The sequence below is a fragment of the Prosopis cineraria genome, unplaced genomic scaffold, assembly GCF_029017545.1.
Source record: "Prosopis cineraria cultivar Desert tree isolate PC_DT_omini unplaced genomic scaffold, ASM2901754v1 PC11, whole genome shotgun sequence".
In the NCBI taxonomy this organism is placed as follows: domain Eukaryota; kingdom Viridiplantae; phylum Streptophyta; class Magnoliopsida; order Fabales; family Fabaceae; genus Prosopis; species Prosopis cineraria.
In genome coordinates this window covers 24,050,660-24,078,328 of record NW_026555342.1, presented here as the reverse complement: position 1 = coordinate 24,078,328, position 27,669 = coordinate 24,050,660, and the positions used below count along the sequence as shown (strand labels likewise).

Below are 27,669 nucleotides of genomic sequence, written 5' to 3'. Positions count from 1 at the left end.
AGTTGCCCAAGCAAAACCAACAATATGGAGTGCTTGTCGCGCTTCAAGGATCAAATGGCATTTGTGGATAAAGCATCAATCAGGATAACAAAATAATAAATATCAAGTTCAAGGCAATAAACCAAGAGAAATGATATCCTCCACCTCAAGGAATTGGTAATATACACAAAATTATTCAGTAACATAACAACCCATTTAAAACTGATTTTTAATATAGCCTAACCAGAGAGATGCAGACTCAATTGAAACAGTAATCACAATCAAGAAAATTAGCTAACATACAGTGCTCAGTGGAAGGAGAAGTCGTTTAACAAATGGGCTCACGGCGAAACCAAATGGTCACGTCCACTACCCAAAAACACATTCAAGTGTTTAATCTCATCATCGCACCAAAAGATAAATAAGACAACGCCCAAAACAGAATCTAGTACAGTATATTGAATTAAATGATATCTATAAAGAAATCAGGCTTCAGTGTGTGTAACAATCAGATCATTGATAGAAATCTCACTGAAATCCGCTAAGATAATTAAAGTATCATCACAAGCCAATTTCCTTCACCAGCTCAACAAAACATTCAAGACATTCGTTGGAAGGGGGGGGACTGAGAAACTTGACAAAAGAAATCGAAAAACTTGCTTAAGGTGTGCTCAGACAGCCAAGGGTTTGTTAATCAAGTTCTGAGTGTGATGCCCAGATCAGAAACTCTAGTCCAATAAACTGCCTCATCACCGCACACTCCAGAAAACAAAAGAAAAAAACAAACACAAAACAGAATCTATGTAGATCACAGCCATATTTGAAGTTAAAAGCTGATGATTTTCTTAACAAGTAAATTACCGCAAGCAAATAATAACTCCAACTAATTAAAGCCTTCATTATTATACCGGCGTAGATCGCTTTATCACATGAGATACTTTCTGGAGCCCAAATAACTATCAGGCTTCAACAGAAACATCATTCGAATCTCCATTCTTGGCAAAAATCATAAGGCTTTTATGCAATCCACTGCTTGGCATTTTGTCACTTTCAATGGGTAATGTATATAAAATCATGCATAAAATTCTAGACATTTTGGATTGTCACAATATCATGGGGGGAAAAATAGCTTCTACTTTAAAACCTTTGATTTGAAAGCATCACTCAAATACATGCAGTTTGAGAAATAAAGGATAAAAATTATTGACGAACAAGCAACATAAAAGAGACAACGCATTCCTTCTAAAAAACGGCCTCAGAGGTAGTGACAATTTGAAATTTCATCATAACCACGTCTGATAATACGTGCAATTTGAGTACATCATTGGCCAAAACATCATCAATAATTTACTTCATTACATACATTGTTGGTAGATGTGTTTGTTCACAATAAAAAACAACAGACATTTACAAGCTTCAATCGTGATTCTGAATCTGGATGGAAATATACTTCTACATGCCTATTTATAATACCTCATATTCCGACAGACAACCCTTTTTCCTCGAGTTCATTAATATTTATCTCCAAAGCTTAAATCTATCTTAATGATGGGTCTGGTAGGAAGAACTGGTAGTAAACATAAAATGAGGGGCACCCAGGCTTTTTGTCCTAAAAAAACCCTAAACAATGAAGAAAATCTAACATCCACCCAAGACTTAGGTCTATCAAATAATGTTTAGTAAAATTGTGCATCAGAGAGATTCCCAACAGACAAATCATCATTCTCTTGTAGAGTGCTGATGTCCCTGTCTATGTTGTCGTCACTTGCATTATATAATAGTTAAATAAAATCTTGAGAGAAACAAAATATAAATATGGTGCCTTGGCAATAGTTCTAATCACAGTAGAAATCATGAATGGCATCAACACAAACAGAACACGTAGCTCTGCATAGACGACAGTCATGGTTCCCTAATTCAATTCACAAATGCAGCCATAACGATAGCTTAAAAAGATTAATAATTATAATAATGATGCAATTAACCAAGACTTCAAATAACCAACACGCAGGGGTTGAAGACACAACCAAATCACGGAAAGTAAAAGCTGATGTCATAAAAAAAAGAATGAACACAGGATACAAAGGTAGCACATGGATTTCATATGTAGGGTGCATAAAAGCTGTTCATGCGATTTCAAACTGCAAAACAAAGTTCTTCATATGTAGAGAAAAGTGGAGGACGAATGGATGCCTCAGATCAAAATTGATATCATAGGTAACTCTCAGAGTATATTTAAACCCATCACAGGCAGGCACATGCGAGAGGAAGTAAAGAAAATCAATCACACGAAGACACAAGATCGAAAACCAAAACTTTGAGCTACAAGTATGGATCTCCAGTAAGTAAAACAAATAATCAATTGGAATGAAACTTCAAACGCCACATTCCGCAATCCTAGTCTGGGTGTGAGATCGCCGGCGTTTAAATAGAGATGGACAGCACGAGGAATTAGGGCACAGAAGGAGGCCAAATGAAATCGTGGCCGTTAATCAGCGAGAGGCTCGTGAAAGAGTATATCTACTTTGAGCCCAATGGATCAGGTCCAGAATGGGAATGATATGGACCCATGACCACCCTTTATAAAATAAAAAAAAAATGCCCAATCCAAATGTGAATTCGGCCGAACCGGAAAGTATTCGCATGCTAATAGAAATTGGATCTAATAAAAAGCTTAATATCTTTCAACTCAAGCTAAATTCTGACAAGTTAGTTCAAACTTATATAAAAAAATTTAAGATTAAATTTTAAAAAATAATTTTTTACATTTGGGCCTATTCGAGCTAATAGGCTCAAAAGCCCGATACCTAAATAAAAAATTATATCTTTAAAAATATATAAAAAATAATAAATATTAATTAATTCTTTAAATTTTAAATCCTTTTATATTAAAATATCATATATTTGAATCCTCTACATCATTTAAATATTCAAAAAATATATTTTATATTTTTAAAAAAATAAGATTTAAGTATTCAAACAGCTCGAATTTCAAAAGAATTGGGGCTAGGCTTACTATTGAGACTTTTTAAGATGTCAGGCTTCTTTAGGCTTGAACTTATTCAGGCAAAGCTCAAATCCGCTCGATCCACCTGAATTTCCACTTTTATTACAATGTTACACTAAGGTTTAAATTTTTATTAAGAGAAGTACCTTCGTTTAATACTTGACTAGAGCTCAAAAAGTCAACAAATGTGGAATATATTATGAAACTCGAAGGCTGATATTGAAAGGCAAAGAAGAAATGAAGAGTCCAAGAAATAGGTGGAAGAACGCCGTAGATGCAAAGAATTGATGGTTGAGTGAAAACTCCAAAGGAGGGGGAAAGGGATAAGGTTTGAGTCGTTAGGTGAGGTGGAAGATGGAAAAAAGACGGTGTGGTGGACGACGAGTCTGAAGCCTATTTTGCATAATGATAACGTATTCACTTATCATACTTGGTGCTCCCAAAAACGTCACATAATCTACATTAGCTAATGGCCACCGTAATTAATATTCACCCTACCCGTATAGGCTTATATGACCTGGCTGCACGTAGCGATCACAATGCCTCATTAATTTATAATGACTCATCGAAGACACTTTATTTTATACTTCCTTCAAATCACAATATATAATATTTTTTAAAGATTTTATTTTGTCATAAATATGGAACATTTTAAATAATTTTTATATTTATTTTTTTAACTATATCCCTACTTCATTTATTACTTTTTAAAAAAAATCATGTATTAAAATTTTAATTATTATTATAAAAGCTCTTATATATAGTATTCAATAAGGGTATAAATAAAAAGATACAGACATTTTTAAAAATTTAATGTTTCAACTGATATTGTTCATAAATTATAAATTAGTTAACTATAATTTATATTATGATTTGAAAGGAGCATGTTAGTTTATTCTTCAAAACAACAATAATGTGGGAATTGCTTATAATGAACACCATCTATGGGATGACATTGGTTTTATCATAGACGTTGTGCTGTTCAAGATGGAGGGAGGTGAAGACAGTCACACCACTATCCAGGGACAATATCAAGATGTGATAATTTCATGGCCAACCAAGCCTATGGTGGACCTTTTGAGATTACCCTTGTAGTAGGAAGTCATTTTTAATATTTATCACCTTGATAAGGTATGAACTATTTAAATAATTTAATTTAGATCATCTAAATTTAAATTTTTGTATTTTTATTTTATATTTATTAAAACAAATTTTTTTAATAAATTTGTTTATTATCAATTGGACAGTCTAAATTTAATATTAAAATTTTTTATAATTTTGTAAACTCACTATCCACATTTATTTTTGGACTGTCTAAATTTAAAATTACAATTTCTTAAAAAATCTTCTTTTAAAAATACCATTTATAAAAATTAACATTATATTTATAACATTTAAGATAAAATTTTATAAAAATTATAGTAAAAAAACTTAATATTAAATACATATTACCCATAATATATCTAGATGGTCAACTTTTAAAAATTTTAATATTAAATTGAACTATCTAAATTATCCTAATTGATGACAAATAGTCTATATTTAATATTAAATTTTATAAAAATTATAAAAAATTAATATTATATTAAATTATATAAATTAAATATGTATTATCTTAATTGATGATAAATTATTTATTAAAACATTATAAATTTTTATTTTAATAAATATAAAATATAAATAAAAAAAGGAAATTTAAACTATTCAAATCTCACTGTGGTGATGAGCATCATGGTCGCATCTCCACAATGAGCACGGAAGACCTGCTAACTCATGTGCCAGGTCTGATTGTTTTGACTTGTACTAAGGGGTAAAAGACCTTTCAAATACCCCTCGCTTACTTGTTTTCCTTTTCCCTTTTTCTTTTTTCCAAGCTTGGCTTGCCATCTGTAATCTTGAAAAAAAAACAAAAGAAAAACAACAACAACAACAACAATTACATAGTACTTCCTCAATTCTAATTTATAAAATACATGTAGATAAAATCTTAAATATTAATAAAATTTATTAAATATATTTTATAATTTTATTTTTTAAAATAAAATATAAATTTTTAAAAATATCTTTCAATACTTCATTTACAAGAGAATGTTGAAGAAAGAGAATATATGAAAAGAGTAATATTAAAAAAATATTATGAATAAAATTTTATTTTTTATTAAAATATTTTATATTTTGGGATGCCAAATCTTTCATAAATGTATTTTATATTTTGGGATAGAAAGAGTAACAAAATTTGTCAACTTATTTTAATACGATATCAATATCATGTTATGTGAAAAAATATTAGTAATTTATCCAAAAAATTAGTAATTTTCATCATCAAATAAATAAAAATATGTGCAATATATAAAAAAATTTACAAAAACATTTATGTTCAAGTGAAACATACATACAAATAGCTGCTTAAGCCATTTCTTTAAGAGAGAATTATATTGAAATCTCACATAACAAATTAATTACTTCAAGGTTCATTAACAGCTGAACTAAACTGCATTGACAACACAATACAATCAGTTGTTAATGCAGTTTAGTTCAGTTATAAATGAATCTTACAGTAATTAATTTTTTTATATGAGACTTGATTGTAATTCTTCCTTTTTTTAAATTCGATGAAAAAGTCTCATTATTCACAACATGATATAAGAATTTAGTGTGCAATTTACATTCAATATTAATATTAATATTGACATGATTTATAGTGGTTAATTATGGAGTAATGAGCATCATGCATCTTAAACTATTGTATAATACCCTAAAATTTTTTTAAAATAATTAACTCAACTGTGGTAAAAAAAATTTATTATAGTAAACAAAAGTCAACTAATCCTGTATTTTTTTTTTTGAAATAATTTTGTAACTTAAAACACTATCATAATAGGAAATGATAAAACAAACTAATTTTATAAAATATTTTACCTTTTAAAATGACTATCATGGTAAAAAAATTAGGCTAAATAAGCACAATTATGATAAATAAAGTTTAAACTTCTTAACTTGTCATTTTCAAAATTTGAAATCCCAAACATTAAAAAAATAGAAAATAAGAGTGAAAGGTTTAAAAAACCCCTTTTAGAATTGAGAACATGATAAACAAAATAGAATAGGAAAAATAAAAATAATTATACATTTTAAAATTTTATAACCACCTATCAATCTTTCCAAACAATACAAAACAATGTTTGATACTACTAAAACACATTAATAATTATATTTGGGTTACAGCCGCTTAATATAATTTACATCAGTAAATACAATATAAAAAGCATTTAATAATTGGCTTAGCTTGCACAATGTAACATCTTATATAAATTTTAACCTCCTACGTGTCATTAGTCCAAAATTTCTTTTTTTTTTAATTTTATGCTTCTAACAAGTGCAAATCATAAACCAACAATTAAAATAGAAAACTTAATCAATTTTCACAACAAGTTAGTTAGAAAACCTCATAATCATGTCTTTTCAAATCATTCAAAATAAATCAGATATTAAAATTATAATCATTCAAAGTGTACCAAAAGTAGAAATAGTTTGAAAGGCAAAATTATATCGTTACATTTATATAATTGTCAATAAACATAAAGTCCTAGCATTGATAATATAATATTATTAAAATTATAAATCAAATTACCCAAAAAGAGACAATGAATTTACACCACTAATGAAGTCTCAAGGGCTTCTCCAAGTGCCACCTGTGACTCTCTCCTAAAAATTATTAATTATATAATGAGACTTAAAAAAATCAATGCCAACTTATGATTACTTATGATAATATATACAAACAATTATATGCGTGCTTATTAAGTAGGAAAACAACAATCACATGATTCCAACAAAAATACTAAAGATATTGTAATGCATGACAAATAACTATTATTATCTTCCTCCATTAATCTCGAGTTATAACCTTCATTCGGTGCTAGATTAATAAGTCAAAGGTAAAGTAGCTCGAGCCTTTATAAATCACATATGAAGCTCTTCAATAAGGGCATATCATGTGACATAAAAATACAACAATAATAAATCTCCTAACAGTTTTCACAAGAGTCAATAATTTCATATCAACAATGTATAAATATATAAGATTACAATCTTTATAATTTTTTCATTTTTAATAATATTACAATACAACATCCCACTTGGCAAAAACAGTTTAAAAAATATATTCACAATTCCATAACTTTTCCATAAACATAAGAAAATAATTACACAACAACAATTCACAAAATTTTTCAATAATCCCACAAATAACAAGGAACAACACTAATAACAAATTAATACATGGTTACTTCATGGCTTTTTCACTAAATTAGTTTTTAGAATTTCTCTTTCACCACAACATTCACCAACAATACAATTTACACATAATATATTATTTATAAATATTAATTTTAATTATTTAAAAAAATAAAACAATTCTAATAATAAAATTAGAGAATATAACATAATTTTTAATTCCATTATTACTACTAGTCTAGAGTTAGTACCTTCAAGAAAATTTCTAACTCCTTTCGAATCATCAATAAATACTAATAAGTTAAAATCAACTTTCAAACCATTTTTTATAATCAAATTTTCATTTTTATTTTATAAATTCGGACTCATAAATACTCAAAAATTATAAATTTGGTTTGAAACTTAGAATCATTTATTTTATTTTATCATAAATAATCATCTAAACCTCAACAAATTAACTTATATTTTTAGATATTTATCAAAAATATACTCATAGAGTTTAGGGTTTAATTTAAAAGTTTTAAATTTAAATTTTATTAATAAAATAATACTCCAAAATATTTATTATATTACTAATAATCTCAACAAATACATTTATTTACCATAAATTTATTCTTCTTTTTAAATTTTAGACTGTTTACTATCACAGAATCAAAAATTAAAAGGATAGATAATCAAAAAATTTTTTAAAGCACTTGTATAGCCTTAAAAAATTTAAATGATATTCAAAATATCCTATTATGCATGAAGCTTCCCGCTCTCTCCCACTCTTGGTCCCTTTCTCGGGCGCGTCGCGTCTCTGGAGCGAAGCAGAAGAAACAGGATGAGGCGAAAGGAGAAGGTGGTCAGAATGTGTTTCGTGTGGCCATGTGAGGATTAAATAATCTTGCGGGTCCGCACTGCCTTTTTCTCCTCCATCATTATATATGCATATTTTAATATCAATTCCCCACTTTTACGGACACCAGTGGCCCTTTTTTTTTAAATATTTATTTATTATATATATATATATATTTTATTTTCTAAAAATCTTAGTTAATTTAATTATCTTTAAATATTTTTTATTTATTTTAACTCTAATGGACTATAAAAATTTAAATTAAAATGTTACACATTATATAAATAATATCTTAAATTTTAAATTTTTAAAATGTGTAAAATTTTTTAACTTTTAAATTTTAAGTGTTTGAAAACTTTTTCATTAAGTTGGATAATATAATCGTTATTTTTATAGTTGTGAAATTCAGTCACACGCCGATGTAACACTTATCTTGATGCTTAAAAATGATAGTCATTTTTTTCAACATAAAGGTGCAATTTGAGGAGCTCAGAAATTCAAATTGATGAAATTTTTTATGTATTTTAAGAGTTTTAAAATCTAAAATATGTTATACATGTAATGGTTAGGAATTATGATATTCATTAATTAATTTATAACTAGTGCATTTTCTTCTTTAATGTATCAAATATTCAAATAGCTATTATGAGTGGGCATGGACGAGGTTGCGTCATTTTATTGACAAATTTAATTATTGTAATGCGGGTGAATTAATCGGCTTGCTAACATAAGCCCTTTGAAATTTCTGGCTACTTGTGATGTCACGGAAGAAAGGCTTGCTCTTCCAATCTACAACTTCAAATGATGGCACTTGAAATTGGGATATTTTTTATGGAGATATCCCAAATCAGTTTTATCTATTATTGCAAGTGCAAAACCCCTAAACCTACACAATGACGAGGCTGAGAGATTCTCGGATAGGATCTCTAGCAGTGAATTCTCGGTGAAATCTGCATATGAGTTAATTATGGAAAATGATTGAAATTTACGGGATCCCAAATTGGATGTGATTTATGTTAATTCTAATATTTCAATTCATATATGATCAAATATGATAGAATAAAGTAATATGTGCATGCCTGAATCCATTATCGCTTAGTAGAGATATTTCAATCACCTCGAGTATAGATAAACGTACAATTTACTGGATCCTAAAGTTTTCAAAAAATGCAGAGATGATACAGTAGAAGAAAATATATCGTATGTTTTGTAATTATCGACTGATCAACTTAATTATAAGGATCAAATCAATAACTGCTTTATTAAATAATTAAATAATTATATTTCATTATCTCTGATTCAGTCAATTAAAAAATAGGGAATAACTGACGCCTATTAGGTTATAGGTTGAGCTTTTGTCCATTGAGCTTATTTGTGTAGTCCAATTATCACATATCACACAAGATCATAAAGACCAATCTGTTTGAATTTATAATTAATATTAATTTATAAATAAATATTTTAACAATTTAAAAGTGCTTAACAGGTGCGAGTCTTTTTATGGTTAGATATCGAGGGGCAATATTGATTAATTTAGAACGTGTTAGAATCCACGTGGCTAATAATGATTTATGTATGAGATGTGGCATGAGAAGTGAGGATATTAACCATGTTCTCAAACACTATCTTTAATTTAGCTCGTGATGTGTGGTGACTACTGATTCCTCAAAATAGATTGAATCAATTTCTTAACGAGTCCTTTGAGAAATAAATGCTGCACAATATACAGGGATGGACCATTAATGACGACTTTGATTTCTTGATTGCCTCGATTTCTCCTACTAATAGTTGTTCTTGAACGAAGGATACTACACCTTCGTATATCATGTTTGTTGCATGAAACAACGAAGGGCTTATTTGGTTCTGTTTTTTGATATATTTTTATGTTCTCAAAACAATTTTGTATGATAATTTTTCAGAACAAGTTTTGTAAATAAGAAATAAAAAGAACATGTTTAAATCATTATTTTTTAAAATATATCTAAATGGGTGAAATAAGGGTGAAAAAAATAATTTATTTATTAGCATAATTGTCAATAATAAAAGCATGATAATTTTGACCTTTTCTTTAGTTTTGTAGAATAAAAAAGTAAACAAATATTTAAAAGATATTCTGATTTTTTTAGTTCTTCAGAACAACTTTTAACTTTTTTTTAGAATAGATAACAAAACATTTTCAATTTTTTTTTGTTTTTCAGAATGAAAAACTGTTTAGAAAATAGGTAATCAATCAAGCCTGAATTTTCTATCAAACTGATTGTGGACTACTTATCACAACATAGTATTATCAGATAATAATTTACTTGGTGCAAATCCTTTATCAGTTGTATTAACCATATGCTCTCCTATGCTGCGATTGTTCGTTCATGATACTTTACTTCTAATGTTTAGAGCACTGTTGTTTGTTGCCTCTTACTGCATCAAATGACAATTATAGAACCCAAGTTAAATGCATATATAGCTAGTACTAAACTTTTGGCATCACAATCACTTGCATGGTCAAAATCACAATATCCTTTCAATTTATGCGATTCTATGCTATTACAAAATATTGAAAAAAAATAATTAAAGATCACTAACCAAAATTTATATCAATAAAAAATCACTTGTTGTCAAAACTCTAATAAAAAACAAGCCTGAATAGACTGTTATTAATTTAAAATGAGTTATTATTAAAATATAAATAAATATTTATTGATAAAAGACTAATTCAAATTAACAAGTATTCATTCAAATTTTGACAATAATTGATCATTAATTGATATAAATTTTGATCAGCGGTCCTTGATTGTATTTTCTCTAAAATATATACATATTGAGATTAAGTGTTCCCTGAGTAAATCTCAAACTTCTCTAAACTACTATTATGTGTGGTATTTTTGGAGCTTGCATAAATTGACTGACCACTCCAATTGCAAATGCAGTAAATAATAATTTTGATAGTTTACCATAATAATAAGAATAAAATATTTTGATCTCCTTTCTATTTTACTTTAATTATAGTTATTTTTTATTTTTGAAACCTATATGAATTTCCCTTAATAGTTACAAAATACAAACATCTCCTCTATTTTTAATATTTTATTTCCATCCACTCATTTTTTAGCTGACCGTTAAGTCACATATATTTGACCAAAAATATCCCTCTTTAAATATATATTATCTTAAAATCGTCATTCAATTACCTAAAAACATTAATGCATATAATTTTTACCTTTTCATTTATATTTTAAATTTATCATGTAAACGTATTTATTTAGTTTTTTTTTAAATTTAAATACATAAATTATAAAAAAATAATATTTGGACACGCACTTCAAATAATAATTTCATTCAAATTTTTTAAGAAATAATTTCATAAAAAAACTATGAAATAATAATTTAATATAATAAATTACTCAATATAATTTATGGTTATTTTTTAAAATTTCATTAATTTGGGAGAGAGTATAGACAATTAAATTATAAGGATAATTTAAAATTTAAATTTTTTAACATAATTACAATAAAAAATTAAGTATTTTATAATTTTTAATAAAATATTTCTAACAGTGTTAAGAATTATATTAAAATATAGGTTTTAAAAATAGAGAAGAGGTCCTTGTAATTTTATCAAAATAAAAAAAAAGGTTATTGTATTTTGCTACTCTAATAACATAAAGTGAATGGATATGCATACACACATTTTACTATATCTAGGTGAAAATGTTACTCCCTCTGTTAAAAAATATAAGGTATTTTTAATCAAGTCTCATCCTCAATATATTTTTCTACTTTCAAACTAACCTTATCTTTCTATATTTACCCTTATTAAACACCCAATAATAAATATAAAGTCACTATCAATAAGGATACTTTTGAAAAAACGTAATGGTTATAACTTAAAAGAAAAAAATTTTATATTTTTGAACATTCAACCCTTTAAAAAATGACTTATATTTTTAAACGGAGGGAGTAATCACTTATGCACATGTATAGAAATGTAAATAATGGAATTTTAATCTTCTCGTTTTATTTTGAAAATATTGAAAATTATCCTTTTCATTTTACCTTTATATAATAATCAATTGGATAAAAAAGTAAAGTAATGATATTACATAATTTTTTATCAACTAGATTTAACATAAAGTGAAGTAACCAATATGTGATATCAATATTTCTTGATTTAATAAATGTTTTTGAGTTAAAATTTGAATTTATAATTAGATGTCCATCATATCTTCCAACCATGCTTACTTTGAAAATAAAAAATTAATTCCAAATTATATAATTCTAATTTTATATTTATATTCATACACAATTAGAATTAAATCATATGGTTGTTTAAGCTAATCACATCAGTTAATATTAACATCATATTATTATGAGTAAAATCACCCAATGGTTGTGAAAAATATATTAACAAGAAATTATGAAATTTTTTTAAAAATTTTAGAATATGGCCCTATTTACAATCAGTAGGGGTGCCAGTTTCCTTTCATCCTCAAAACAAATAAAAAATCTCGTATAGTAGAATAGCAAAATTTTCATAACGAATGATTATAATCGTGGCCCATTTATAATTATAAATCGCCTTCAATATTTGAGCACATTTGAATACTTCATTATTAGCTTAGTGGGCATAATATATTTTAAATTTGAGAGTGAAAATAAGATTTTATATTTAAAAAAAAGGGGTGTTTTTGTCATTTTAATTAACTTAAATATTAATCTGGCCACATTGCACAATATTTAAAATATTAGGTTTTTATCTTTATTTGGTCCTATTAAATGGATTATATGTACAAAAGTTCTTATTATTATTTGTAATTATATGTTTGCATCAACTTCAAATAATTTTGAATTTATGTTAACAATAGCGACATAAGTTGTGATTCTAATATTCAATGTACTATTGTAGGCTTGTAGCTAATGATGGGGGTCTATTAAATGCTATTGCTGAATATTTTCTGATTGTGCAATCTAGCATATTCTGAATTTGAATACAAGTAATTAGTATAATTACATAATGGCAATTAATTCAAAATATTACAAATATTTTAAACACAATCAATTCTGAATGGTAAAATCATATATCTCATTCATAATTACTTAATTTGGAAACAATTTAAATTCAATTATGGAATACCCCAAAATTAGAACCGAATTTAATTAAATAATTTAAAACTGAAAATTGTAATTTTATTACATTTATTAATTAAATTGCATAGTCAACCAGCATTTAGCTATACATATACATGCATATATACGTACAGGAGATAACCGTTGTTTTCATTTTTTAAATCCGACAAAATTAGAGGCACTTCTTTATTTTCCACGGCCACTTGATTTCTTAGCTTCTTCTTCTTCTTCTTCTTCTTCTTCTTCTTCTCTCTCTCTCTCTCTCTCTCTCTCTCTCTCTCTCTGTGTGTTCGTGCGAACTGTAAAACCTAGAATCCCAAATCAGAGCTGCGATTCGAAGAGCCTCTGAAGAAGTTATGGCTTCCAGGAAGCAGAGCAGGCCTCCGCATAACCACACAAATGTGAGCCTTTCCTTATTGTTCATGAATTACTGGATCAATCGCTGAGATGTTGACGATAGATTTCGCGAGAAGATCGATCGAACGCTGTGAAATGTTGAATGAACTTTTTCTCTGAATTGGAACAAGAACAGAGTACTCGATTTTAATATTTCTTATGATTAATTTTTTTTTTTTGTTTTTTGTGTTGAATCAGAAAAATGCAGCGGCTGAAGAACTCAATATCATCCCTCAGGACAAACGTCGAAAGATTAATAATAATAATAATAATAAAGGAGCAGAAAGTAGCAGTAGTACAGTGGAGTTCACAAAATATGAAGCAGAGGCCTTGTTAAATGAGCTCTTGAAAATGGGAAATCCATCATATGATCCCAAGGTTTGTTTTGTTCTTGTGTAATTAATCTTTATGCAGATCATTTCTCCATCCATCGATCTAACCTGCACGATTTCAAATTTTGTCAGTGTTTAAGCCTTTGATCTGTGTGTGTGTGTGATGTGATTATTTCTCATTGTTCTATTAATTTCTCACTTAATCGACGTTTCCAATGACAAAATGGTGATCAGATGGCACGTCTTAGCAAGCGGCTCAAGCGTTTCGTTGAGTGGTTTCAAAAGCTTATGGAAGAAAAGGAAACGATTCAGTCTGCACTTGAATCTGCTGTGAATAAGTTCTCTGAAATTGGTAAGTTTTATGTATATACAGATGTATGCGTATTTGTTCAGTAACGTACCCAGAAAATAAATTAAGTTTTATGAAAAATATAAATATTTATATTATGAAAAAATTATTAAAATTAAATAATTTTATGAGATTACGAAATTAAACAACAAAAAATTTTTGTTTTAAAACCATAATTTTGCGTGTGGAACTTTATTTTATTATAAGTTTTACAAAATTTTGTTTTCAAAATTAACCTTAAAAAATTATAGGATTAGATATATTCATTCCAATCCTATTTATATATTATTTTCAAAAATTAACTTTTTCTTTGAAAATTTAGTAAGTTTGTAAACTTTACTCTTACTATATATATATATATATATATATTAATCACATATTTTGTTTTATCAACATTTAATGGGGTAAAACATGAAATTTATGATATAAAGTCAACAAAATACCTTACAATTAGAGCAAAACAAACCCTTCTCTCTCCCTTTTGATGACCGGAGGGAGTATGATTGAGTTAACCAAAAAAAAAAAAATATATATATATATATACATGTTCCAGATTTTAAAATGTTAAATAGGTGCAAACGGAATTTTATATGGGGACACAAATGAAATTTTTGTGAGAAAAGGAGGGGGTGAAAGTGATTTTTTTTAGAAGTGGGGTGGCAAGAGTAATTTAATAGGAGACTTGTGCGAAGGGCAAGTGCTCCCATAGTCTTCAACATAGGTCCATCACTCTGTGTGTGTGTGTGTGTGTGTTTTTTTTTTTTTTTCCTTCCCCTTTTGAGTAAGTTTTGAAAATTTGTCTGATAGCATAATAGCCCTAGAAAATGCACTATGTAAAAACAAAACAAAAATCCAGTGTACTTGCTGGCTGTTTAACTTTTTGCTACAACTGATATACATAGTTATGAGTGGTATGCTTAACTTAGCCAATCATCGTAAATTTATACTTTCTCAGAGAATAAGATTGAGGAGTCAAATGAGACAATATCAGATTTGGAAGAGCGAATTGCAAAGGAAGAGTCGTGTAAGCTGGTAAGATTGCTAGCCAGACAACATTATTTATTGTGATTAAGTAATGCTCCTTATAGTTTCTTGTTTCCTGTGATGATCCGTTGCTGTTTAATAAATAAACAGGAAGCAATTGAAGCCAGAAGTGCTGCTGCAAAGATGATAGAATCTCTATCAACAGAGCTTGAGAAAGTTAAGCAAGAGAGAGTTGCTTTTGGGGAGAAGGTACAGCAAAATTTTAAATAAAATATTAGAAATATATAATTATTAGCCTTATATATATATATATATATATTTACATTGTTCTTAGTCCCTGCAATTTTAAATATGTCCGTGGGGACTTGATTAAGCTAATATGTACATAAATTCCGTTAATTGTTTTATTGATATATTAAAATTATGATGAGTTAGATAAAAAATTAGTAGAACGCATAAAAGGAAAAAGAAAAGAAAAGAAAAGAAACAAAAGAGAGGACGCATGTTGCCTTCCTGATTCAATCCTTTTATTTTTATCCAATTCATCATAACATGTTACTACAAGATTTAAGAATTATATATACATGGCAATTACTATTAAGTCTTTATAAGCATATTTATATTTGCAGACAAATCAAACTTAGGACCAGGAACAATGAAAATATATATATATATATATATTGTATTTTTTAAAAAAACCCAAACAAGAAAAATTTAATTAGCAGTTGAATATTGATTTTTTTTTCGATAAAAAGTTGAATATTGAAAGTTACAAAAACAGAAAGTATCACCCTCTCAATATATTCTGCTCTAGACTCCTTAGTATGATGATGTTATATTGCTTCTTCACTGCTTCTGTTACCTGAAATTTCTGAGTTTTCACAGAACAAGCTTGTAGAAGAGTACAATAAGGATCTGATGCGGTATAATATGGACCTCCATAAAGATCTTGAAGAAACCAAAGGGTCAAATAAAAGACTGGAAGAGGATAAAACAAGCATTTGTGAAGACCTTAGGAACATAAGACGTCTCAAGGACGCATTACAGGATAAGTTGGCAAATGCTCAAGTAAGTAATTTTACTAGCTTTGTGTTGTGTTATTCTGTTGAGCGATTTCTTTCATATTATTTGGAGAATATTTTAAATTTAGTGAAAGCTAAATAAAAATATCAATACAACAAAAATTAAAAGAGACAATTATACATAAGTATCTCACAACACATTTAAATACCACAAGGCCAAATTTTGTTCTTGTTTAAATGATAGTCTTTCTTTGGCAAAACAAAAAAAAAAAATTACAAGAATCATTGACAACTTAGCAAAAAAAAAAAAAGACAACTATTAGTTGTTAACGAACTATGTGGCATTTAAATACTTTGTTGGGATCTCAAAGTAATTCTCTCAAATTTAAAATCCTTGAATTCTAGTAAGCTATGAAAGTTATTTGGGAAAACACAATAATCAGTTCTTATAATTTTATTAGATTTTGCGTTTAGTTCTTGTAGTTTTTTTAATCTTTATAGTTTTTTTGAAAATACTGAAAAAATAATAAAGACTAAAAACAAAACATGATGAAATTATAAAGAGCAATGATTGTGTTTTTTCCAAGTTCCTTAAATAAATGTGGGCTAAACTGATGATTTAAGATTAAACCATCAACAAATGTATATCTTTTCTTGGTAAAAATTTAAAAAAAAAAAACAAGAGGCAAACTTTATTGACCAGTTTCCCATACCTTAGATGGGGTTTGGAAAATAAAGACGAAAAAAAGGGTTTTCGGGCTCGTGTTTAAAAACTCTTAAAAAAAAGGGGCTGGGGTTGAGCTATATGTCACATTTTTATTTAAATTTTTTTACCAACAATTTTTTTATTTAAATTTGCTTCGAGTACTTTGGTTTTGGATGTTGATGAGGAATATTTATCACATTTTAGAATATTTTACAATTATGTTCTATTACATTTTTAATCTGTACTGTGCAAAATTTAGACTTCATACATAAATTTCTATTATGAAATTTGGATTTTGTTTTGGAAAAACAAAATATTTAATTCTCATAGTTTTAACTTTTTTTCATGCCTATAATTTCTTTTAGTGTTTTCAATTCTTGTATTTTAAAAAAAATTAGGTGATTTTTTTTTTCAGATCTCCATAGTTTTCATTTCTTTAGTGTTATAGGGATTGAAAACATTAAAAAAATTACATAACCTAAAAATAAAACTTGATAAAATTATAGGAATTAAAAATTATATTTTTTATTTTTTTAAACTTTTTTTTAAAATTAAAGTTTATGGGCTTGACTTTAAGCCCAGATTGGACTTTGAAAACTGCATTAAACAAGATGGGCTTTAGAATTCAAGCTCTAACGAGCTAATTAGAGCTAACGCGTCCCGTTTTCCAACTCGAACGCAATTGTCCACTAATATTACAATTCATTTCTTAAAATTGAATTTGTGATAAACAATAATATGAATGATGATAAAAATAATTAAATCATAATTAGATAAAACCCCTTGAATTATTACTGGTGTATATTAATAATTAAAGCAATGAATAGAAATTAAATCAACTACTAATGAATAATAGAATATTGAAGACAATGGAATAAAATAATTATAACATATAAAAAAAGAAACAGACGATCAAAATAAAGGTTAGTTTGTTTTAGCTTATTTATGAAAAAAAATACTTATTTTTTTAAAATTTATTCTATAAGTTTTTTTATGATATTTGTTTAAATTTTTAAAAATAAGTAGAATTCCAAAAAATATAATATTTTTGATTATTTTAAAAAGAAATTTTGAATAGGTTTTGAAAATAATTTGATGCCTTAGATAAAAGAGAATGTTTTAAAATGACGGGATATGCAAAGATATCATGCAATTTTAAAATAATTAAATAAAAAAATTATTTTTATAAAATAAAAATTAAGGAAAATATCAGAAAATTTAAAAATAGCTAACTAATAATCATTTTTCATCATCTTAACTAAACATAAAATAATGTATTCTTTTTTTATTCTACAAAATAAATATCTATTTATAAAATCTCTAAACTATTTAAAAGTGATACACAATGTGAAGAAATAAAATAAAATAAGAAGCTAGAGAATAAAAACGACCAAATAAGCCAAGAGATCAATCATAACGTTGATAAAAGCATGCAAAGAAAAAATAAAATGGATAAGTAAGAAAGATAACAAGAAGGATTTAAAATCAATTAAATCAATAATGAAAGATCAGATATAAATGAGTTTCAAACTTTCAATAGCAATCTTCGTAGTCATTATCCGCGCATGTTCACCTAAAGGGGGAGGACTTGGGGAATAAGACATGATGGCATTTTATTTGTATTTGCATCCTTATGCTAAGTTTTTTTGGCATCTTCTTAGCCACGTGTTTTCTTAATTCTAACGGTGTGTTTGAATTTCAATTGGCAAGAACTGATTATATAAAAAATTTGGTCGACAAAACATGATGATGTTTGGATAATATTTTTTAAAATTAATTTTGATAATTTTGATAATTGGATAATTTTTTGGAATCAATTACAAAGATGGGGAGAAATAGAAAATGCTCAAATGTTAAGAATTAATTCTCAAATACAAAAAACAAATAGCTTCTCCATAATGGAGTTCCACAAGCCAAATGGAGTTTTACAAAATTGAAGATATTTGGACAAATTTTTGCAAAAATATGAGTTTAATTTCAGAATTAATTCTAAATGGGAATCCAAACATGCCGTGAGTTTGTTGTCTTCACCAATAACAAACACTTGCTGTGCCATGTATGTCAAAGGATGTAAAATATTCTAATCCAATTTTACTTACCACTATTTAGTTTAGCATAAGTTTATTTACAATTTTCTAATCCTTTCTTCATTACTTAGTGCAAAATGTTGTAAAAATTATCTCACACACACACACACACACACACACACATTCCAAGTTTTAAAAATTCCTTTGAAACAATGAACATTTTATTATTATAAATTCCTAGTGTTACAAATAAATATATCTACTTAAATTCAAATTTTGCAGCTTATAATTTATTTCACATAGGTATATTTAACTAGATATATTATTTTAAATATTCTAGTTTAAAGATGTTGCACAACTCCACTAGATCTTCGAATTGTTAGCTTGCCTTGAAGTCCTTCTGTTGGCACTTGGCACCCTTCTTCGTGCAAGGTCCTGAATTTAATATAGTTTATGAATTTTTTAATGCATGTCATAATTGTAAGTAGTTTTCAAGCGAGGATATATACTTTAGAGATATTAGCTTGATGCTATCTTATTATAAATTCCTTAATTATTGTCACTAATCAATATAAATGTATTAATTAATAGTCTCTTTTGTTGCTCTTTTCCTTTTATCCCTTGTTATCTTTATCTGTCAGGCTTCAATGGAAGATGCTATAAAGCAAAAAGATGTGCTAGTACCGTTGCTTTGTTTTGCCAATTATTGTCTCCTTAAAGAATTGGAACAAATTAGGTATGATCGTGATAGACAATTGGATGAACTTGAGGTTTGTTTTGCCTTGTCTCTACACTCAAATGCTTTTAATATTACTCCGTTAGATGTATTTATAAGGCAGAGCGATAAGAAGTTCTTTATTCTATTTACAAGACATTTTATTGATTTCATGCATACCAGTAAAAATGATGGAACAAGTATAAGTATCAAAACTATAAATTTCTTTGTTCTATTTATAAGGCATTTTATTTGTGAAATATTAAATAGAGATATATAATAAGGAGGCAAGGGTAATATTAATGGAACAAGTATAATTAACAAAACTTTAATTTTATCAAAATGTTTTATACTTTGGAGTACCAAATTACCTTCAAAAGTATTTTATAAACTGCGACATATGGAGTATATTTAATAGAGATAAAGTTAAAAGCTTATCAAATTTTTAGAGAGAGTTAATGAACTTTAATTTTCCTTAATTTTGGTAAAATTTGTTGGAATTGACCTATAATGGGATTAGGGAGAGTATCATCTTTTGCACTATGTACATTATGCACTCAAGATGGTGCGCTTTCTTTTGTAGAAAACATGTTCTTCTCAGAAAGAGGAAATAAATACATTACAGCAATGTCTAGCTGATGAAAAGGAGAAATCAAAGGTAAGCAAGCAAATATATATTTTTTCCCTGATAAAATAATTGCTTAATTTTGTTAAACATCCCCAAGTAATGAACTTTTGAGGCAATTTATGTATGTAGTACTAATTGCATTTATTATTATGTTTTTAATTTTTGTCAGATGGCCAACTTATCTGCTTCAGAAACAAAAACAAATCTTGAGGCGCAGAAAAAATTTATAAAGGAACTAGAATTCCAAGTGATTGAAGGAGAGAAATTGAGGAAAAATTTACACAACAGTATCCTTGTAATACTCCTTTTCCTCTGACATTAAGGATAAAAAAAAAGTTTTTCTATTTCTTATCTGTAAATAATAATTTTGTGGCATCCAATGTTAGGAGCTCAAAGGGAACATTCGTGTGTTTTGCCGAGTTCGACCTTTGCTACAAGAAGATGGTTTTGGAACAGACATGGTTGTTTCTTATCCAACATCAATGGAAGCTCCTGGACGTCGCATTGAATTGGTCCAAAGTGGTATTAGGCACTTACTTGGTCATCTGCTATTTCTCATATTAGTTTTATGTATTATATATATGTTTTTTTTTTAACTATAACATGAGAATTCAAGAATATAATTTCATTCTTTTATGATCAACAGGGCAAACATATCATTTTACATTTGATAAGGTCTTCAATCATGAGGCTTCTCAACAAGACGTTTTCATTGAAATATCACAATTGGTACAAAGTGTGCTTGATGGGTACAAGGTGATTTTGAATCTGTCCATTGTCTATAACTCTTTCATGTTACGTTCTTTCCATAGGCACATGTTAACAACTAGAGCTGGTAATTCAGGTCGAGCTAGATGGGCTAGCCTGAACCTGCTCGAAAAAAGTTAGGGTTGAGCTTTTGGGCCTATTCAGGCCCAAATAGGCTTGAGAAAATTCGGACCAAGCCCGATTAGGTTCGGGCTTGGCTCGAATACTTGAACAAAAAAATTTTACTTTTACAAAATATATTAAATATGATAAATATTAATTAATTAATTAAGTTTTAGGTTATTCTATACTAAAATATCATATATTTGAGTCCTATACATCATTTAAGTATAAAAAAATATATTTTATATTTTTTATGAAATAAAAATAATTAATTTTAAAGTAAAAAAATTAATTAGAAATAATTTTAAAAATAAAAATTTGAGTATTCGGGCCGCTTGAAGCCGAAGGAATTGAGCCAGGCTTGGCTATTCAGGGTGTCGGGCCAGTTTAGATTTGGGCCTATTCGGGTCGGGCTTATTCAGGGGGAGCCTGAATAGGCCCGCCCCGCCCCGCCCGAATTCCCAACTCTATTAACAACTTGGCATAGATTAAGAAAGTTTTTTAAAATTAGTTAATTCTTGTAAAATTTTAAATTATCGTCAATATAATTCATTAACTAGATGAGATCGTTTAATTAATTAATTAGTGCTAGTTAAAGGAAACAATAAACGCTTTAGACAAAAGCCTTCTATTATGGATCACGAGGAAGATAGTTATAGTAAAGACTGAAGGGAGTATCTGCTACTTACAAATAAGATTGAAGACAAAATAGTTTTTTTCCCCCTCTTTATTGGCCTTTTGGAAACAAATGGATCCATAAAGTTGTATTTTAATGGGATAACAAATTTTAACTTAGTACTTTAGAAGTATGTTGTCAATTGATTTGGTTGCTATTTTGCCTCGTTGGTCTGAATAAAAAGCTACACTTTTAATTCCATTCATTTTTCTAAGTTAAATGTTATCGCTTACCATGGACATTGGACTTGTGCTTGGATTCCTTAGAGGCATTGTAGCTATGGTTTGAGTACAATGGAAAGAGACCCTCTTGGTGTTTATGTGGTCTTAATTAATTTAATTATCCAAGCTGGATCTATCTCTTGCAAAAGACAAGTCTATGTCTTTTCATTCAAGAAAGAAAGCATAGAAATGGAAAGGATCATTGGTTCCTTGAATTTTTACTATGCGTTTTTGTTTTAAAATTTTTATCTTCTTTCTCTAGTATTTCATAATTAGATTGATTATTAAATCCATCAAGAAACTAGTTCAAAAGTTAATGATCAAAATTATAGTCAAACTGTGGTTAGATCAGTCATAAAAAAATTTCATTGAACTTGTCAAGATAAACTCTGAGTTTCAATACTATGATTTCATTAGTATGTGTTTCCATGTAGCTGTGATTTCATCACCACATTAGATATTATTGGTTCCTTAAGTTTATGCTAAGCATTTTTTTAATTTTCTTTCTCTTGCAATTCATTATATATTGTGTTTCCATATGCTATATGTGATTTGACACAGGCACTTGGTCTTGCTATGTTAGGTATGCATATTTGCATATGGCCAGACAGGTTCTGGCAAAACTTATACAATGATGGGTAAGCATGATACCCCAGATTTGAAAGGATTGATCCCACGTTCTTTAGAACAGATCTTCCAAGCTACTCAAGCCCTCAAAGATCAAGGATGGAAATACAAAATGCAGGTTAATAATACCATTTTATTTTGATTATCATGTAGTTTCAATTATGTCATATAATCTATGTAGTTGAGCCGATCCCATATAGTGGGATAAACTTGCTAGCGTTGTATCATGCATATTTACATCTACAAACTGAAATTGTGACATAGTTTGTCACCTGTTTATAGGCTTCAATACTAGAAATCTATAATGAGACCATTCGAGATTTGCTGTCATCAAATCGTCCAAGTGGGATTGATCAAACACGAAAGGAAAATGGTGCTCATGGGAAGCAACAATACACTATTAAACATGATGCCAATGGAAATACACATGTTTCTGACCTCACTATTATAGATGTTTCTAGTGTAAATGAGATTTCATCTCTCCTTCAACATGCTGCACAATGCAGGTACAGCTTGTTCAGTTGGTTTATATTGTGGAATGTCTAGATTCTCTTGTTCATTTCTATTTTGCTTGATGAAGTTAAGATTGAATGAACTTTCACAAACAATGAACCAGTAAACTGCATGCTCTAATTTGGTTTTGTTTTGCTTTATTCTAGCTTTTTTATAACTGCTCTGACAAGAGTGCTTCTTAAAGCTATTTTTGTAGTAGAGCTAGCAAATATATTTTTATACATAAATAATACTGTTATGGTTTAGAACGCACTACAACCTTCATATTTAAATTATTGTTGTTTGTTCTCTGTATTAATCTCTTGACATTACCTTTTGTTGTTTTAGGTCGGTAGGAAGGACTCAGATGAATGAACAGTCATCAAGAAGCCATTTTGTCTTTACTTTGCGGATATTTGGGATCAATGAGGTACATACTTTCATAATACATTCATTGCACATTACAAAAACTAAGGAATTTAATTAGTTTTGTTAGTGGAATTTATAAAACCTTCTAAATAGTCTGTTACACAAATTATATTAATCCATTTGTGTTATTCTTCTAGAAGTAATTACCCTTACAATTATGAGACCCGTTCTCTTAATCTCTTTGACCTAATTAATTAATAAATATAATTAAGGGAAGTTTTGTCAAAAAAAGATAATAATTTATGTAATAGACAATTTATAGAAAGCTTTATAAAACGTCCAAGACAAACCTCCCAAAAGGTTTCAATAAAAAGGATCAAAGGCAGCCAATAAAAATGTCTAATTGGTAAGGAGTTACTGAGTTAAACGACATCACATGAAGATATGAGTTCAATATCATTATTAATGTGGCAATTTTGTCAGTGGAGATTTGTAAATACTTTGGTTAGTATTTTTTTTAGCTAAGTCTTGGCCTTAATGCGCTTCTAAAACCCAACTTACTTAAAGCTTTTGAAAAAACAAAGAGACCAAAAGAGAGTATTGTACTCTCTCTCTTATTTGATGCATTGATGCCCTTTCCTTCGTAGAATACAGAACAACAAGTGCAAAGTGTCTTAAATTTGATTGATTTGGCTGGAAGTGAAAGACTATCAAGGAGTGAGGCAACAGGGGACCGACTTAAGGAAACACAGGTTCAATATTATTTCTTGTATTCCATGAACTTTTGAGAACATAGTGAATAACTTTATTTACTTAAATGAATTATCAGTGATGATGTTTTGACATTTTGCTTAGGCTATCATCAAAAGCTTATCGTCTTTGAGTGATGTCATATCTGCTTTGGCCAAGAAAGAAGAGCATATTCCTTTCAGGAATTCAAAATTGACCTACCTTCTCCAGGCAAGTTAAACTACAAAATCATGAATGATTTGTTGCGTTAGTTATTATTACTCTATTCCGTCATATTTATAAGGCATTTTTAATATAATCGTATGTTCATATCAATTTAGAAGGTGGTTAAAATTATTTACGAATCTTGATTTTTTCAAAATTACCACAACATTCTCAAACTACTCTCGAAGCAAAAAAATATTAGTCTCTTGATATTTCTAATAATGTTTGGTCTGTTTATTTAAATAGGCTTGAGTCTAGGCTATTTGGAAAAATAAAAATGAGATTGCCCCTAATTCTGTGTTTGTTGTGTCTTAAATATGAAAAGTTAATGGACCTCACACTTAGAAGGAAATTGCTAGGATGTCCATTGCAAGTTGACACATTAGATAGAATTGAGCTTAATAATAAATATAAATAAAATAGAAGTAACCATAAGCTCTAGCCTTATGTAATTAGGAGATGGACCAACTTGAATATGAATTAGTTGGCAACTTCTTGAGAAGTTAAGCCTCATGTTTTTCTCACAATTATGGAAGTAACTTGCTAAATGCAGTCTAAATAAATTTTGGTTCCTGAATTTATTTTCAATTTTTAATTTAGTCCTTCAACTTTAACTCAAAACAACTCAATTCTCATAATTTTTTGACTTTGAACAACTCAATCCTTATATATATATATATATATATTGACTTGGTACAACTAAATATCTATAATTCTTTAATTCAATAAACTACAAAAGCTAAGTTTTACTAAGTGAAAATTTAATAATTGAATCGATAATTGAGAGAAAGTTTAGGAGCAAAAAATTATATTATCCCTAAATTTTACTCTTGTAGTATTTATTATGACATTCATGAACTTATACTTAAAAAGTATAAAATAAGATTCAACTAAAGCGATATTTTTTATCTCTAACATTAAGCAATGTTATTTTTATTTAACTTCATCTATCGTTTCAGAAAGTTTAGTTGTTCTTATGATGATGCTCTGTTATTTGTTCCATGCATTGCACTCTGCAGCCATGTCTAGGAGGAGATTCAAAAACATTGATGTTTGTGAATGTGTCACCTGATGCTTCTTCTGCTGGAGAGTCACTTTGCTCTCTTCGTTTTGCTTCCAAAGTCAATGCTTGTGATATTGGCATTCCAAGGCGTCACACATCCTCCAAGTCATCTTTTTGATTCTCGGATGAGCTATGGCTGAAGAATTAATTAATGAGTATGAATAAACATTAAAAGAATAAAAAAAAAAGATTCATACTTGTGAATCCCATGTCTTTTTTGTATGTTTTATATTTTACCTTAATTTGATAAAGTGATGATTTAAAGATTATGATCGATTTTAATGATTAGTTAGAGGCCAAAAAAAAGTTAGAGGGATTTTTTATTAGGTTCTATATTTTATTATTAATTTTTTTAATTTAAGGTTAAGTAGTATATTTTAGTCCTTTAACTTTATATAATGTTTTAATTTAGTCCTTTAATTTTGTAAAATATTTTTTTAGTCTTTTAACCCTAATATCTTTAATTTTAAATAATTATTTTTGGTGTCAATCATTATTATTTTGAAAAAATTAAACTTAATATGTTAACACTTTAAAATATTTTATCAATATTTTAAAGTTTAATATAAAAATTTATTAGAATAAACTAACAATGTCAAGATTAATTGAATACAAAGACATTTTATAAAGTTAAGGAATTAAATTGAAATATTATGTAAAATTAAAGGAGTAAATATGTACTTATTTAAAAAATGATAAGTATATCTATATTAATTATATTAACGTAATAACTTATATTTTAAAAATGAAAATGGAAAATATTTAAAGCTTACATTTAGGTGAATTTTTAATACATAAATCATTAACAACTAAAGTAGACCAATAATTTTCAGGAAAAACAGAAATGTGCCCCGGTAGCAATTTTTCCACGGATTCTTTTATCATAGAAAGTCTTTTAGGGGCTAAGTTCTCCCCCCCCCCCCCCAAAAAAAAAACCATAATTATATCATAAAAAATTCATATTTTTTAAAGGGAGAATCGCATACAAAGACTTTTTAAATAATATTCATAAATAAAATCAACAAAATCATAAACACTTGAGTTATAAATTTTACATACATGATTAGTTGAAAATTTTTAAGTACAACAGATTTTTATTACCATAGTTCGTTGAAGATGATCGACAATATATGGTGTGAATTGAGTTATAAACCAATTCATCTTGCATTATTTCCTATCGTTTTACAATCATGACGACAAGGGTTAATGCTTCAAGTAATCTGGTTTGACTTTTGAGTTTTTAGAGGCAATTTTTTTTTAAAAAAGACCAGAAAACCAAATATCATTTTATGGCAAAAATGACATTTTTTTTTGAAAAAATTACATTTAGGCTTTATTGAAAGAATTTGTCATTTTTTTTATAAATTATAAATAGTCGTTGTAAGTTATTAATACCCTTAGTCAAGTTATTAAATATAGAATTTAAACTTGAAAGTATTTTGTGAAATTCACGAGATCTTTAAATAATAAACTTTCTTTTGCAAGACTTAAATGTGATTTTTTTCTTTTTTTTTTTTTTTTTGGAGTTTTTAAACGTGCTTTCTTCTTCTTTTTTCATTATGAACTACTTATTTCCATATTTTATCTTGTTAGCCAAATATTGGGTTAATGCTTATAATTAAATTGTTTAATATTGATAACTTATTTTTTAAAACTTACAATTGAGTTATGCTATCGATTGAGTGGGAATATTTCATATGCCATATAGTTGTAATGGAGTGGAGTAGATAAAAATCAGTCCCAAATTTTTGGAATCAAGTTGAGGCTTTACAATTCTAAGCATAGTGTTTGTTGTGTTCTCTGGTGTGTTCGGCATGGTAGAGAAGTGTATCTTCAAATGATACTGTATCCTTAATTTCTAATCAAACAATGTTGTGGTTTGGATCCTTTACTATAATTTTTCAAATACAAGTATTTAAAATAAAGAAATAAAAATGAGGAAAAACGGAAGAGTTGCAATGTGAGATCAAACATGATATTGATACTAATATTAAAGAAATCGAGAAAATGTAAGATGGAAACTAAAAGAACAACACTAAAGGGGTGATATTATTGTA

General features: G+C 27.8%; 5 non-coding genes and 1 pseudogene across 5 annotated transcripts; 1 reads left to right on the top strand and 5 right to left on the bottom strand.

The window, feature by feature from the left end:
* Nucleotides 1-282: 282 nt before the first annotated feature.
* On the bottom strand, nucleotides 283-391 carry LOC129287317 (small nucleolar RNA Z152/R70/R12). Its single transcript, XR_008587640.1, has one exon. It is a non-coding gene; the product is annotated as a small nucleolar RNA Z152/R70/R12 (small nucleolar RNA).
* A 75-nt stretch (nucleotides 392-466) lies between these two features.
* LOC129287378 (small nucleolar RNA R11/Z151) lies at nucleotides 467-550 on the bottom strand. Its single transcript, XR_008587697.1, has one exon. It is a non-coding gene; the product is annotated as a small nucleolar RNA R11/Z151 (small nucleolar RNA).
* A 92-nt stretch (nucleotides 551-642) lies between these two features.
* Nucleotides 643-741, bottom strand: LOC129287377 (small nucleolar RNA Z157/R69/R10). The gene has a single exon (XR_008587696.1). It is a non-coding gene; the product is annotated as a small nucleolar RNA Z157/R69/R10 (small nucleolar RNA).
* A 489-nt stretch (nucleotides 742-1,230) lies between these two features.
* On the bottom strand, nucleotides 1,231-1,309 carry LOC129287328 (small nucleolar RNA snoR122). Its single transcript, XR_008587650.1, has one exon. It is a non-coding gene; the product is annotated as a small nucleolar RNA snoR122 (small nucleolar RNA).
* Nucleotides 1,310-1,665: 356 nt separating this feature from the next.
* LOC129287318 (small nucleolar RNA R44/J54/Z268 family) lies at nucleotides 1,666-1,751 on the bottom strand. Its single transcript, XR_008587641.1, has one exon. It is a non-coding gene; the product is annotated as a small nucleolar RNA R44/J54/Z268 family (small nucleolar RNA).
* Nucleotides 1,752-13,496: 11,745 nt separating this feature from the next.
* LOC129287268 (kinesin-like protein KIN-14C) lies at nucleotides 13,497-25,870 on the top strand (annotated as a pseudogene).
* The last annotated feature ends 1,799 nt before the right edge of the window (nucleotides 25,871-27,669 follow it).